A 17,055-nucleotide genomic window follows, 5' to 3' on the forward strand; every position below is an offset into this window, starting at 1 on the left:
TTTAGAGAAGTTGATTCGTCAAGTGAATTGGGTTTACCAAGAGGAGGAGACCCAGTGCTGACTGTACGTTGATATGCATGCATATACTCCTGGACAGGTAAGCACTATTCTTAGATACACGTGGTGTGGTGCCCACCATTAACTATTCTTTGGAACAGAGCCAGAGGGTTGTGCCTGTTCACAAGATACAGCAATAAGATTGGGCCATGAGCCCAGAATGGGGAGGCTTCAATTAATTGATTAAGCAAATATGACCCGAAGGGTTAAAATCGCTCAATTTGAGCCATTGAATTTACTTTACAATTTTAGGATAATGATCAGAGCAAGCAGTTGTGTGATGGTTACTGCCTATACCAGATCCTGTTCTAAGTACTTTGGACATTTGAATTCATTTATTCCTCACAACAACCCTATGAAGTAAGTAACATTTATTAACCTTGTAGGTGAGTAAAATGAGATGTAGAGATGTTTGATACTTTGCCCCACGTAGCTGAGCCCATAAATGGTAGAGTCAAAATTTGAACCCAAGAGTCCAGCTCCAATACCCAAGCCTGTATGAACTGTGTAGTATACTGCCTCTCAGTGTGCATGTTGTTGTTGTTGTCGTTAGGCGCCATGGGGTCAAGTCTCCGCACAGCAAACCTTAGAGGACAGAGTAGCACTGCCCCATAGGGTTTTCTAGGCTGTAATCTTTATGGAAGCAGATTACCAGGTCTTTCTCCCGCAGAGCCGCTGGATGGCTATCAGTTAACAGCCAAGCGCTTAGCCACCAGGCTCCTTCTCAATGTATACTGACCTGAAAAGGACTGTCATTGTTGTTAGGTGCCATTGAGCCAGTTCCGACTCACAGCAGCCCTATCTAGAATGGAACGCTACAGTGCCCAGTCCTGTGCCATCCTCAGAATTGTTGCTATGCTTGAGCCCATTGTCGCAGCCACTGTGTCAGTCCATCTCATTGAGGGTCTTCCTCTTCTTTGCTGCTTTTACCAAGCATGATGTCCTTCTCCAGGGACTAGTTCCTCCTGATAACATGTCCAAAGTACCTGAGACGAAGTCTTGCCAACCTAGCTTTAAGGAATATTCTGGCTGTACTTCTTCCAAGACAGTTTTTTTCATTCTTCTGGCAGTCTATGATATTGTCAATATTCTTCACCAATATCATAATTCAAAGGCATCAATTCTTCTTCATTCTTCCTTATTCATTGTTCAGCTTTCACGTGCATATGAGGCAATTCAAAATACCATGGCTTGGATCAGGCAAACCTTAGTCCTCAAAGTGACATCTTCGCTGTTCAGGACTTGAAAGAGGTCTTTTGCAGCAGATTTTCCTGATGCAACATGTCATTTGATTTCTTGACTGCTGCTTCCATGGGCATTGATTGTGGAATTCAAGTAAATTCTAATCCTTGACAACTTCAGTCTTTTTTCCATTTATCATGATGTTGCTTATTGATGCAGTTGTGAAAATTTTTGTTTTTTTAATGTTAAATTGTAATATATGCTGAAGGCTGTAATCTTTGTGCTTCAAGTCTTCTTCGCTTTCAACAAGCAACTTTGTGTCATCTGCATATTGAAGGTTGTTAATTAGTCTTTCTCTAATCCTGATGCTACATTCTTCTTCATATAGTCCAGGTTCTCATATTATTTGCTCAGCATACAGATTGAATAAGTATGGTGAAAAGATACAACCCTGTCACACATCGTTCCTGATCTTAAACCACGCAGTATCCCCTTGTTCTGTTCCAACAGCTGCCTCTTGGTCTTGTGCCTCATGAACACAATTAAGTGTTCTGGAATTCTCCTTCTTTGCAGTGTTATCCATAATTTGTTATGATCCACACAGTCAAATCCCTTCATGTAGTCAATAAAATACAGGTAAACATCTTTTTGGTCATCTCTGCTTTCAGCCAAGATCCATCTAACATCAGCAATGATATCTTGCATTCCATGTCCTCTTCTGAATCCAGCTTGATTCTCTGGCTGTTCCCTGTTGATGTACTGCTGCAACCATTTTTTAATTATTTTCAGCTTAATTTTACTTGCATGTGATATTAGTGATATCATTTAATAAATTCTGCATTCTGTTGGATAACCTTTCTTTGGAATAGACACATATACAGATAGCCTCCTGTCACTTGGCCAGGTAGTTGTCTTCCAAATTTCACGGCATAGACTAATGACTGCTTCCTGTGTTGTGTCTGTTTGTTGAAACATCTCAATTGGTATTCCGTCAATACCTGGAGCCTTGTTTTTCACCAATGCCTTCACTGCAGCCTGGACTTCTTCCCTCTGTATCATTGGTTCTTGATCATATGCTACCTCCTGAAATGGTTGAACTTTGACTAATTCTTTTTGGTACAGTGACTCTATTCCTTTCATCTTCTTTTGATGCTTCCTGCATCATTTAATGTTTTCCATGTACAATCCTTCAGTATTGCAACTCGAGGCTTGAATTTTTTCTTCAATTCTTTCAGTTTGAGAAATGTCAAGTGTGTTCTTCCATTTTGGTTTTCTAACTCCAGGTCTTTGGACATGTTATTATAATACTTTACTTTGTCTTCTTGACCCGCCCTTTGAAATCTTTTGTTCAGCTCTTTTACTTCATCATTTCTTCCTTTCACTTGAGCTACTCTATGTTCAAGAGCAAGTTTCAGAAAAGGATTGGAGAAATATATTACTACAACACCTTCCATTTATAGATGAGGCAGCTAAGATGTGAAGAGCATAAACATTCTGTATAAAGCCAGGCAGGTATGTGCTGGTGTGAAAAGGGCAAAATTGAGGTCTCATGATTCCTAATCCTTTAAGGAGAGGGCAGGGCCTGGAGCTAGAAAACATGGATTCAAATCCTGGATTTGTCAAATTCCTGCTGGTCTCTCAGCTTCTTGGTTTCTGTATGAGAATACCTGAATTGATAATACCTCATTTTTAGGAGTTATTGAGAAGATTAAATGGGATAATGAAGGCAAAATCACTTTAAAAACAGTTAAGTATTGCCAACATGTTATTATTCTAATACTTAGAAATTCCTAGTAGCTTTTGCAAACTTACTCTCCATCAGCATGTGCAAAGAGAGCTGTATAAAAAAAAAAAAAATTTTTTTTTCTGTTATATTAAATCCTCACAGCCACACTAAAATGTAGAATTTATCTGCATGCTACAAGTTAGAAAACTGAGGCTTGGGAAGTTTAAGGCACTAGGTCAAGATCACGGCTAACCATTGAAAGACCCAGGTCTGTCTGATTTCAAAGTTGATATTCTTTCTACTATACCATGCTCTATCTCCTAACTACTATTTGGAAATTATAATAATAATTACTTTTGTATGTGCTACAATTTCCATATGCTATTCAGAAATGTAAATATATTTATGGCTTTATGAAAGTGAATAAGAAGTGTTTATCAAATAATTAAATCAAAATTGTTGGATTGGACTTGGAGCTAAGATGATACTCCTAGAGAAATATATTTTAGGTGTGTACTTTGATATATAGTTACTTGAAAGGATGGTCTGTTTTATGCCTTTTGGTGTCTTCTAGCCCCTGCTCAGGACCTTGGCCGTGGGTGTTCACCTTTAAAATGAAATTTTGTGTTTAATGTGATAATCTAATCAACAGGTTTGTATCCCAACATGAGATTGCCAAAGTGACTCTGAAAGCTTTCTAAAGAGCTGTAATATTTTATAACCCAATAATCTATACAATAAAAATACAGTAACTCTATTTTAGTGGATAGGCAAGCAAAATTTATTTAGTGGCTATAAACTGTTATAAACAGAATCTATAACACAGAACTTCCAGAGAGCAGACCCAAAATCTCATCTGTCTTAGTAGCTCCAACATGTAGCATGGAATCATGGGCTCTCAATTAAAATTCCATGGATTGAAAAGAAGCTACCACTACTGAATAATTTTTGTTGCCTCCAGAAAACTCTCCAGATCATTTTCTTCTTAGTAAAACCTTATTGGACTCTACACATTTCAGTATAATTGCGAAAGCTTCAACCATTTTTATGGCAGATGTTTCTTATAGCGTCACTTCTAAACTGTCACCTTATCACCTTGACCATGAACAAGTTAAATCATTTATTACTTAATTTCCTTTAATATGTTGGGGTGTGAATCAGTACCCATGACTTCAAAGTAATGATTTTCCTAAACTGCTTTGACAACAATGTCACTGATATATTTCACACTTGTCATTACATTTCAGACAGGTATAGATCGCATTGTATCATCTATTGTAGATATGTGTTTTCTGCCTATTAGAAATGTATAGAATACAGTGTGTCTGTTTTTAAGAATAATAACAACTTTAAAAATTACCTATGAGTTGAAAGAGCTTTGGGAGTCGGCCATTACAACTAATTTGAAACCAGCCTCAATAAAAGAAAAATCATTTTGGTTCAGCAATTTTATCAAGTAGCTTTGTTTCTTATCTTTAATCCTAATGCATTTATTATATGAACCATAAAGAAAATAAATATATATACACACAAGAAAGCACACATTGAGAGATGATTGTAAGACAATTGTTCAGCTAATATGAACACATAATTGTTCAACTAGTATAGACAAGAATTTTCATATTAACAAGATTCAGTAGAGTCAACACTCTTGGCTGATAAATTCATGAGGATAAAATCAAGTGAATCTCCCTGTTAAGGAGGTGAAGCATAAATCTCCATCCTTTAAGTGTAGCTACACATAGCAACTTTTTTCCAAGTAGTACAGCATAGAAAAGGGAGGGGAGTAAATTTATAGTAGAGAAACTGGGCAAACACTGCTTCAGCCAGGTTAACAGCAGTGCTAAATCATGTTGATAGTATGTATCCGTGATGTGATGTGATGAGAATGGCACTTTCCCTCTCTGGTCTTTGTCCCTCAAAACTCATAACTCCACTGTAACCGTGAGAAAAACACCAGACGAAGCCAAATTGAGTGATATGCCATAAAATACCAAACCAGAATGCCTCAAAACTATCATAGTCATCCAGAGCAAGGGAAGTCTGTGAAACTATTGCAATCTAAACAATCCTAAGGAGACAATGATGACTAAATATAATTAATGTGGATCCTGGAGGGCGTCCTTAAACAGAAAGAGAACTCTAGATACAACCTAAGGAGGTCCAAATAGACTTTAGTTAATAGCAATGTATCAGTATCAGTTCATTAACATCCTGTTATGCAGATGACACAACCTTGACTGCTGAAAATGAAGAGGACTTGAAGCACTTATTGATGAAGATCAAAGACCTTCAGTATGGATTACACCTCAACATAAAATAAAAATCCTCACAACTGGACCAATAAGCAACATCATGATGAATGGAGAAAAGATTGAAGTTGTCAAGCATTTCATTTACTTGGATCCACAATCAACACCCATGGAAGCAGCAGTCAAGAAATCAAAAGAAGCATTGCATTGGGCAGATCTGCTGCAAAGGACCTCTTTAAAGTGTTGAAGAGCAAAGATGTCATCCTGAAGACTAAGGTGCGCCTGACACAAGCCATGGTGTTTTTAATCATATCGTATGCATGCAAAAACTGTACAATGAATAAGGAAGACTGAAGAAGAATTGATGCCTTCAAATTGTGGTGTTGGCAAAGAATATTGAATATACCATGGACTGCCAACAAAACGAACAAATATGTCTTAGAAGTACCACCAGAATGCTCCTTAGAAGCAAGGATGGTGAGACTACATATCACATACTTTGAATGTGTTATCAGGAAGAATCAGTCCCTGGAGAAGGACATCATGTTTGGTAGAGGGTCAGCAAAAAAGAGGAAGACCCTCAATGAAATGGATTAACACAGTGGCTACAACAACAGGCTCAAGCATAACAATCGTGAGGATGACACAGGCCCAGGTAGCATTTTGTTCTATTGTACAAAGGATCACTTTGAGTCGGAACCAACTCAACGGCAACCTAACAACAACCTAGCTCCTATAATACACTGCACATCTTTTATAACAACTATCCCATTTTTTATGTGTTTGATTTTCTGTTTCCTCAGGAGATAGTATAATATAGTGGAGAGAACACAGGCTTGGATAAGATGACCTGGTTTTACCACTTATTAGCTGGGAGATCTGGGCTGAGTCACTGAACCTCCCTGAAAGCTTGCTTTTCCAACTGTAAAATGAAAATAATTAATACATTTCACAGGTTTGTTGATGGGATGGTAAATGATAACTTAGCATCTGCTATAAAGTGGGCACTCAAAAAACATAAGATCCTCTATCCCCGGAAGACTGTGAGATCATTGAAGACAGGGGATATGTCGTTAATCCTCATATCCTTATTCCTTAGCGCAATTGAAGCATGCGGTAAATATTCATGAAATGATAGAATGAATAGAAGAATAAATAAATGGATGACTGTAATATTCTATTTTCAGGAAAGGTACTTTTGAAATTTTTGATTTAATGAATGATTTCATTCCACTTTGGCTCAATTGAATTCAACAATATCCTAAATTGTATAAGATTTACAACAACACCAAAAAAATCTTTCCTCTGATATGTGAATTCCGGGAGACATCTAACCTGAAGCTCGGCCCTCGATGTCAGGCTAGTCATACCCTAGGTGTTCTACAACTGAGAGCATCTCACTCAGACTCTGGGCATCAGTCCTGGCCCTTTGGCTCGGGTTGAGTGAAGAAATAATGGTTCCTAATTTTTTTTTAAACTGTAGTCTCCATTCTTCCTTGGGAGTTTGCTAAAATGAAAATTCTTAAGCACAAACCCCAGATATTGTAACTCTACATCTGGGTGAGGTGGGGCTCAGGCAGCTGCAATTTGAACAGGCTTCCCAGGTGGTTCTGATGAAAAGTGGTCTGAGAAATATATTTTGAGAAACAAGAAACTCTAGTAATATAAAAGAGGTTATACAAGATGTTATGGATTGAATCATGTTCCACAAAAATATGTGACAACTTGGCCAGGCCACGAGTCCCAATACTGTGTGATTGTCCACCCTTTTGTCATCTGATATGATTTTTCAGCATTGTAAATCCTACGTCTATGATGTTAATGAGGTGAGATTAGCAGGATTGTTTTGTTTTTGTTTTAACAAGGCAGGACTCAATCTACAAGATTAAGTTGTGTCTTAAACCAATCTCTTTTGAGATATAAAAGACAGAAGCGAGCAGAGAGACATGGGGATCTCATACCATCAAGAAACAAGAGCCAGGAGAACAGCATGTCCTTTGAACCTTGGGTCCTTTCCCACTCTCCATCTACACACACTGAGCACAGCACACAAGTAAGCAATCAACTGAGGTTGGGGAAGGGAATTCAGGTTTTTCTTTGGGAAATCATTGCAAGCATAGTCCATCTATCCCATTCTACCAGCCATGTGACCCGAGAGTAGGGTACGAAGCTCATTGTTATGAAGCAAAACCAAGAAATAAAATCGTCACACACTATTGTAATGATTCACTAGGGTAATTTTTTTCCCCTTTTGTCCTATATAAAATTTCATTAATTATTCTTGAATTTACAGATTTTATGATAAAGAGTATGATGGTATACTTCCAAAAAACAAGGATTTAAAATGGAGTGAATCTATATTATTTCAAAAGAGGTTTTTTTTAAATAGCATTTATTCCATACATATGCTATACCATTTCATTTATGAGTCATACATAATGATAATTTATTGAGGAAAATTAAATCATTGGAAAAGAGATAGTAAAAAGGATGGATTGAGTATTGGTCCTGAAATATGCTTTTAAACTTGGACTCTTGAAGTGAGCTTCTTAATGATGAAGGAAGACAGGCAATTTAATGAATTCAGAATTGCCACCTTTTGGTACATTTAACTTAAAGGAAAGCTTTTCAACCTCCCTGCTCAATCTAGCATTCATGATCATCTTCAGCATAAACTGTTTGTTAAACAAGCCCTTAAAATACAACTGACTAAGCATGCTATTATAAATATGCACTTAAACATGTACCTTTGCAATGTAGAAGGCAAATAAGAGATACATTGAAATAACAAACCAGAAAGAGAAAATTACTGGGAAAATGACAAGCTATAAAATGTTGTGTATGTGTATGTGTGTATATTTTAGTGATAGAAATACAGAGAAAATATACCAAAGTAAACATATAGAAGAATACACAAATCAGAATATAAACTGTATTTACCTCTGGGTGATAAGATCACTATTTTTACTGCTTTTCTGTAAATAGTATAATTTCTGTAACCACCATGTATCCCTTTTAGAAATGAAAACCATACATGAAATAGTAGAACTTTCTAGTTCCTTACGTTATCTAACAGCATTTCTTTCCATTCTATATCTCATACACCTACATGGTCATATTAGAATTCCATTAATTAGAACTTCAATATCTCGGTATGTTCCAGATCCTCTGAACCCTCCTGATACGTTCCCCACTTCACCCAAAGTGTACCGTAGAATGATTTCAGCAGCACTCTGGAAGTCCCCTTAATTCCTTTGGCCCATTTTTCTTTTACTAACCTGACTACGCCAAATTCCAGCCCAAAGAAATGTAATGTAACTGCTTCCTTCCAGGAGCATTGATAGGGAAAAAGCATCATCTTGCAAATAGGCCCATTAAATACTTAATGGAATACACAGATAGTTTCATTTGCAACCCCCATAGTACCATCTCCATAGTGAGTATCACATACATGTATTCTGCTCCGTAAGTTCCTGTCCTCCTCAGTCTCCTTGAGTGACCCTCGTCATTGAGCATTTCCTCCAATTTCAGTAAGAAAGTATTTACGCACAACTTCCTTCACATTTGTACATTTTATACTTTCATTCTTCTTCACCTCCTAACTTCTTCCTTAGAGGATGTCATAGTTCTACATCATTTTAAGACTCTTCCCATACAATCTCCCACTCTCTGGCATCCCTTCCCTCAGATTTCTGCTCAGTTTCTCCCCACTTGCTCCATCTCCTCAACCCACACATGTACTCAACTTTATCCCATCCTTTGATGCCCTTCATTTGAAGATCTTTCATTCATTGATTGCCATTTATTGATTCATTCAGTGGATATGTATTAAGTAAGGCTTGTGTTCCAGGTACCTTGAGCCAACTTACAACTCTGCAATTTTTTTTTTTTTTAATGCTCACAATCTGTTCCTTTTGAAACAAACTCTGTAGCTTCTTAAAACTTCTATTACTACTTAGTCTACTCTTTCTCAATGTCCCTGTTCCAAGTCTTCTGTCCATCCTCTAAATATGAGTGGTCCTAAGAGTTTTCTCTATTTTCCTCTTTTTGTTTAGCAAACTCTGCAATTTTGCCCAAATTCCTAGCCTGAACATTTATCTCTACACCATTTTCTTCCAGAATTACAGCTGAACTCTCAAACTGTAGTCTAACTTTCAGGTTTGCACTTTTAGCATCTAACTAGATCATCTATACCAGGATGTCCTACAGGTTCTTAAAATGTATCATTTCTAAATCCTATCTCATTATCCTTTCCTCATCTGAAATATGTTTCTGTTCTTATTAAATGAAACACAACTTAACTAGACACCCAGCATCATTATTCATTCTTATTTTACACTAACACCTATATTCAACCATCCAAAAAAAGCAGTTAATTCTACTATAGAAATGTTTCTCAAATCTCATCTTTACATTTTCATTGTCATTTTCTTGGTTCAGTTCCAGGATTATAGGCACTGCCTTCAATTTTTTACTTCTTAATCCTTCATCCACACTGCTGCCCAGGTGTTCCCTATGAAGCCCATTAAAATTGTATTGCTCAATGGCTTTCCCATTACGTGCAGAAAAAAAAGTATCAGACCAGCTCCTCCACAATCAGTTCAACATTGTCTTTTCATGCTAATTTGTTATATCTCACCCATTTACTTCATATTCCAGCCATACCTGGTTATTCATATCTCACACAACACCACGGGCACATAATTGGCTTCTATTCATTAGTTTATGTTGATCCCTCATTCTGGAAAACTCTTGCACCCTGTTGCTATTTTTTCAAGTAAAATTCTTCTTATTCTTTCAAAGTCAGCCGGACACAGTGAGAATCCATTATGAGGTCCTCTATGAACTCAGATAGCCGTGCTTGTACATGGCTGAATAGCATTTCTTCATTCACTCATTACTTCCTGCAGTTAGCTGATCTCTAACACCATGCTATGAACATTGTATTATTGGGAATTTTGCACAAGATTCTGAACCCTGGAGAGCAGAGATCCTGTATTTTTTCTTGTTTCTGTAACCCATTGTGAAACTCCTAAAGCGGTTCTACAATGCTTTAAATAGCACAAGCCTCATTGAAATAAATGTTCAGTGTAACCAGTTTGAGAGATAGATAAATTTTACTACTTGTTTCTGTTTATAAAAGTAATATATGCCTACTGTACTTGTACAAAATACTGATGGTAGTAATATCATAAGTAAAAATGTTCTGTAGTACCACCATACAAAAATTTTAGTATATTTCCTTAAACACACATACTCACACACACATACACATATTATTATTATTTTTAATTTGGGTTTATACTATATATAATATTTTATGTCCTTGTATTTTTTTTCTTTACTATATTAATGGTCTTCAGTACTATTTCGAAACATGAGAATAAAAACAAATTCTTCATTATGAATATCTTAATTTATTTAGCCATCTTATAATTGTTGACATTTAGTTGGTCTTAATGTTTTCAATATTATAAATAATGGTGTAATATTCATGAGTATTAGGAAAACCATTCAAACAGTAATTCCCAAGTCAAAGAGTAGGAACATTTTAAGGCTCTTGATAACAACATAGCTGATTTGTCTTCCAGAAAGGTTAAACCATTTTCAAATCCAGTAAACAGTATTGGAGATTGTCTTACCACATTTTTATTAGCATTGAGTTTTTTTTTTTTTTTACCAAAACAAACAAGCAAACACATAAACAAAAAACTTTGTAAATTCTATGTTCCTAAAAATACCCTTTGATTTCAACATTTATCACTAGTGTGTTGAGTGAGGTTTAATATTTTGCAAATATTTAACAGCAGAAGAGTTGATCAATTATCTTATTTTTTTTTTCTAATAAGGTAGGTGTTTTACTTACTAATTTATAGGTTTTTTTCCATAAATTTGGAGTACTTATTTATCAGAATAATTTTCAGTGTTTGACATAGTAGTCATTTAGTCTCATATACTTTATTTCAGACAGATGATTCTAATTTATACAGTCACATCAGTTGATCATTTCAACACTTGATTGTTTTGTGCTTTAAAGTTTCTGCCTTTTTCCTAATCTATAAGCATAATTCTTTATCTTTTTCAAGTTTTAGTCAACTCTTTAATCCATCTCTAACTTAATTTGTTTATACTCTTCCTTGTTGCTAAAAATATTTCACTTAGGAAGGAAAAATATATTTAAGAAGAAAAATGAGATTAAAGGTAAAAAAAAATGAAGGGATGAATTTTTTTTTCTAGTTTTTCTTGAGATGGGAATCTGCCTTTACATTCTTCAGAATATTTAATCAATTGTCCAAGTACATTTAATGCATCGTAATGGTTATTGATATTTCAAATTATCTGAATAGTTTTATATAATAGTTTAATTTTAGGGGGTAATAGCTAGTGTGAAATATTGAGTCATCAGAATACCATATCATCTCTACCTTACCTTTCTCTTTGCTTCCTTCTTTAACAAGTTGTTACTAAAACATTTAATGGAGGGAGGATCCTGACAGGAGATGTGCCCAAGTGGTGACTAAAAACAATTATAATAATAATAACAATTGCTTCTTGCTATAGATGAAGAGCTCAATCTCACTTCACCAGCAATTTCCTTACTCATTGGCAATGCCTCCATATAATTGTTGCGTACAAATTACCTGCTCTGGGGGCTGCATCAAAGGAAGTCCCTCTGAAGAATTTTTTTTTTTTTTATTGCATCAGCCCCAAGTACTATTCATTTCAATAAACGCTCTTCTCCTCTATTTCATGGTAGCAAACAAATATAGTAATACTCCCACCCGTTGTTATGCCTCTCCATGTGTTTTCACAAACATGGTGAGATGTTAGTATCTCTTGACTGAGCTGCGTGCGCAAAAGGCACAGCTGATACACAGAGTTGGAGTTTGAAGAAAAAGACGGGGGAAGGCATTTTAACAGAAAAAAGGCTAGAGGGTTGATTTTCATGAAACCACTGAAAGAAGATGGTTTTCATTTAAAACCATCATTTTATAAACTCTTCACTGTGGCAGAATTTTAGAGAAGAATGGAATTTCAAGGTCTAGCAAAGTGAAGACGGTAAACATTAAAATGTATTTTCTTGTCATAAGATGATGTGCAAAAGTGAGTTGCCGAAATAGGATAGTACTGTTATATCTCCTGTGAACAAAGGTAAAGTGCAAATTGGCCAGTGTGTATGGTTTAGCACTTGTTCTCTGGGGAAAGACTATGGCCAAATACCCAGTGGCCATCTATCCATTCAATGGCCTGGGTGACATGTACAGAACATACATAGAGGTGTAATGAGTGGATTGTTCTGTGTAAGGCTATAGGCAATGGAATGACCTTGAGAAATACTGGTAATATTGCATGAGAAAGCATTGATTTGTGATACAATTCTTGGGCGTCTGAAATTGGCTTAAAACTTTGCCACATTAACATTTGCATAAGTGGTGAAAGAGAGCTAATATAACTGATACATGATACAATACATTCATATATCAAAACTTAAGGTGAGATTTTTCAGAGAAAAGCTGATTCATGTTTAAACATAAAAATATTATGTGTATGTTCACATGCAAGACCATGACATAACCTTAAAAAAAAAAAAGGATAGAATATGATTCTCAGTTTGGATTTTTATTATTTTATGACTTATGATTATAAAGTCTTTACCCTTAGAAAGCAAAAATGGCTACAGAAAAATTGTGATAGTTTGTTTTTTCCCAAAAAATTTGCCAGTGATTTTTAGCAATTAAACCAAACAATTACTATGGATACAATTTTTGTTGTTAATTGATTAACTGCTTGTAATTAAAAAAAAAAAACTCTTAGCAGGTTTCAGAGTTAATTTATATGTGTTTAAATGGGCAAAAAATTTATGTTATAGCCAAACTCATCCATATCTGCAAGACCTTAAAGAATCATCCCCTGAAGGTACAAACAGTGTTACAAGATAAAATTCAATTACAACAAATGTATTGATGTTTTCCACTAAGTATATTCTTTTAATCATATTAGCATTAATTTAATTTCAAGTTTAATTTCATTATAACATATGGGTTTTAATAGTGTATATAAACTGGACCACAGACAAATTGAGGAGATAAAACATTTGTTTTATCTAGCAAAACACAAGAGGTTCACAGGCGAGCAGAATATGCTAATCCTTAAGGCACACACTTTAATAGTAATTGCTATAGCAGCTAAAAATTATTTTTAGCTCTAACTTTGAATGGAGCTGGGGAAGTATATGTAAAATATAATTTTTCTCCACTAATGTGTGTTGCCACTTAATGAACGTAACTATATTATGGAAGAAGAAACACAACGATCATTACAGTAACTCCATTCTGGGGCCAACTTCACCAAGTACTTCACTTGGACAGGCCTCAGGTTAGAACAGATGAAAAAAAAAAAAAAAAAATCCAAGACCATTGCCATAAGTCAATTTTGACCAACTGCTCCATAGGATTTTCTTGGCTGTAATCTTTATGGAAGTAGAGTGCCAGGCCTTTCTTCCAAGATGTCACTGGGTGGGTTTGAACTGCTACCTTTAGGCTAATATTCAAGCACAAACTGTTTGCGCCACCCTTGGAATAGACCTGAGGGTCCATACTGTGGAATGCAAGGATGCATCAGGCTCACAGGTAGGTTTTGTATAAACTGTCCAATATTTAAAAATTTTGAGCCCATGTGAAAAAACAAACTGACAGATTACATATTAAAAATAAACAAATAAATAAAATTTTATAAAAGAACCTAGATTTTAGCTTCTTGTGAAATAATCAGAGAAACATGGCAACAACTGACTGGAACTGAGTTTTCTCTGGTCCCTTTAACTAGGCTTGTTCAACTTAGTCCCTACTGTAATCTCAATCCTGAAGCAAAGTATCAGTTGCTATTTTTCATTTCACTGATAACGTACTTTTCTTACAGTAGATAAATATTTTCTGTACTTCTGATTCTATCAAAGCGAGAAAGGACTCATTTCCAATGCTGCTAGGCAGTTGCAGTCGCTGGGATTTGTCTTCCTGACTCCATCATCTAAATAAATTTCCTTTCAGAGCAAGTCAGAGCCACACTGATCTAGAGCCCAAGGCTTCTCATGCTAACTGAAAGCAGACACTTATTCTCTGAGTTGTCAAAATAACACTTGCAATTTTACCCATAAAAAAATTGGATTCCTACTGGAAATTTTTAAAATAGCTTGGCCATTTTTCCTTCTAGCCAAACGCATCCATATCTGCAAAGGTATCAGCATGGAAAAGCAAGAAAAGCCTAGTACCTTATATGAGAAACCTAAAATAAGCTTAAGAGCAAGCAGGTCACTTGTAGCTCATCGTCTACCAAGCCAAGGGTTCGTCAGGATGGGCCCCTTTCTTGCTGTCTTTCTGTCTTCCATCTCACTTTTTCTACTGCCCTCTTCTGCTTCCCATGCTGTTTCCTTACTGCCCAAGAAGACATTCTCCGGAGCAGCTAGAATTGAAGTGCCACACCTGTCTACCTGTTGGTTGGGAGAGACATGGCTTGTGTAAGGTGTGCTGAACAGCGAAATTGAATAGTAGCTTCTGCTGCATCTCTAATAAAACATCATACAACGGCTGGTGAAAACTTTATAGATAGCAGCAGAACATTATTTGATATAGTGCTGGAAGATGAGCCTCCCAGGTTGGAAGACCCTGAAAATATGACTGGGAAAGAGCTGTCTCCTCAAAGTAGGGTTGACCTTAGTGATGTAGAAGGAGTCAAGCTTTCGGGATCTTCATTTGCTCATGAGGCATGACTTAAAATGAGAAGAAACAGCTGGAAACTTCCATTAATAATTGGGATGTGGCATTAAAAAGTAGGAATCTAGGAAAACTGGAAGTTGTCAAAAGTGAAATGGAATACTTGAAGATAAACATCCTAGGCATAATGAGCTGAAATGGACTGGTATTGGCCATTTTGAATCAGACAATCATATGGTCTACTATGCCAGGAATGACAACTTCAAGAGAGTAGTGTCACATTCATTGTCAAGAAGAAATGTCAAGGTCTATCTTGAAGTACAACACTGTCAGTGACAGGATAATATCCATACACTTACAAGGAAGAACAGTTAATACTACTACTAGGATAGTCAGAACAACAACAGACACATCGACCAATGGAACAGAGTCGAGAGCCCAGATGTGAATCTATCCACCTATGGTCACCTGATCTTTGACAATGGCCCAAAGTCCATTTAATGGGGAAAAGACAGTATTTAAACAAATGATGCTGGCAAGCCTGGGTGTCTATTTGTAAAAAAAAAAAAAAAAAAAATGAACCAGGACTCATAGCTTATATCATATACAAAAACTAATTCAAGATAGATCAAAGGCCTAAATATAAAACCCAAAACTATAAAAATCATGGAAGAAAAAATAGGGTTGCTCTTGAGTTGATTCCCGCTCATAGCTACCATATAGGATAAAGTAGAATTGCCCCATAGGGTTTCCAAGGAGTACCTGGTGGATTCAAACTGCCGACCTTTTGGTCAACCCTAAGCCCAAAACCAAACCAAACCCACTGCCATTGAGTTGATTCCAACTCATAGCGACCCTATAGGACAGAGTAGAACTGCCCCATAGAGTTTCCAAGGAGTGCCTGACAAATTTGAACTGCTGACCTCTTGGTCAGCAGCCCTAGCACTTAACCACTATGCCACTAGGGTTTCCTGGTCAACACTAGGGGCCCTAATATACAGAATAAACAAGATACAAACTACAACTAACAATACGCAAACAACAGAAGGTAAGATAGATAAATGGAATCTTCTAAAAATTAAACTCTTATGTTCATCAAAAGACTTCACCAAAAGAGTAATAAGAAAACCTACAGACTGGGAAAAAAATTTTGGCTATGACAAGTCTAACAAAGGTCTAATCTCTAAAATCTATAGGAAAATCCAACACCTCTACAACAAAAAGATAAATAATCCAATTAAAAAATGGGCAACGGATATGAACAGACACTTCACCAGAGACATTCAGGTGGCTAACAGACACATGAGGAAATGCTTGAGATCACTAGCCATTAGAGAATTGCAAATCAAAACTACAATGAGATAGCATTTCGCCCCGCCATTACTGGCATCAATCAAAAAAACAGAAAATAACAAATGTTAGAGAGGCATCAGGGAAACTGAAATCCTTATGCACTGCTGGTGGGAATACAAAATTGTATGACTATTTTGGAAATTGATATGGTGTTTCCTTAAAAAGCTAGAAGGACAAATACTATATGATCCAGCAGTCCCACTCCTCGGGATATATCCTAAAGAAATAAGAGCAATCACACGAATAGACATATGCACGCCCTGTTCATTGCAGTATTATTCACAATAGCAAAAAGGTGGAAATAACCTAAGTGTCCATCAACAGATGAATGGATAAACAAACTATGGTATATACACACAATGGAATACTACACAACGATAAAGAACAATGACGAATCTGTGAAACATCTCACAACATGGTTGAATCTGGAGGGCATTAAAAAAAAAACAAAATTACAAATACTGTATGAGACTACTATTATGGAAACTCATGAAAACGCTTACATACAGAAAGAAACAACCTTTGTTGGTTATGAGGGAGGGGAAAGGTAGAAGAGAAAGACACTAGACAACAGATAAGCAGTAATTCTGGTGAAGGGTAAGACAGTACACAATACTGGGGAAGTCAGCACAACTTGACCAAGGCAAAGTCATGGAAGGTTCATAAACCAAACCAAACCCATTGCTGTCAAGTCGATTTCAACTCATAACGACCATATAGGGCAGAGTAGAACTGCCCCATACTGTTTCCAAGGAGTACCTGGTGGATTCGAACT

The 17,055-nt window shown here is 36.2% G+C and overlaps 1 protein-coding gene across 1 annotated transcript in view; it reads right to left on the reverse strand.

Moving 5' to 3' along the window:
- NYAP2 (neuronal tyrosine-phosphorylated phosphoinositide-3-kinase adaptor 2) overlaps positions 1-17,055 on the reverse strand; it is a 191,203-nt gene that overhangs the window by 6,302 nt on the left and 167,846 nt on the right. The window lies entirely within an intron of this gene.

This window comes from Loxodonta africana, chromosome 6 (genome assembly GCF_030014295.1).
Source record: "Loxodonta africana isolate mLoxAfr1 chromosome 6, mLoxAfr1.hap2, whole genome shotgun sequence".
Classification (NCBI taxonomy): Eukaryota; Metazoa; Chordata; class Mammalia; order Proboscidea; family Elephantidae; genus Loxodonta; species Loxodonta africana.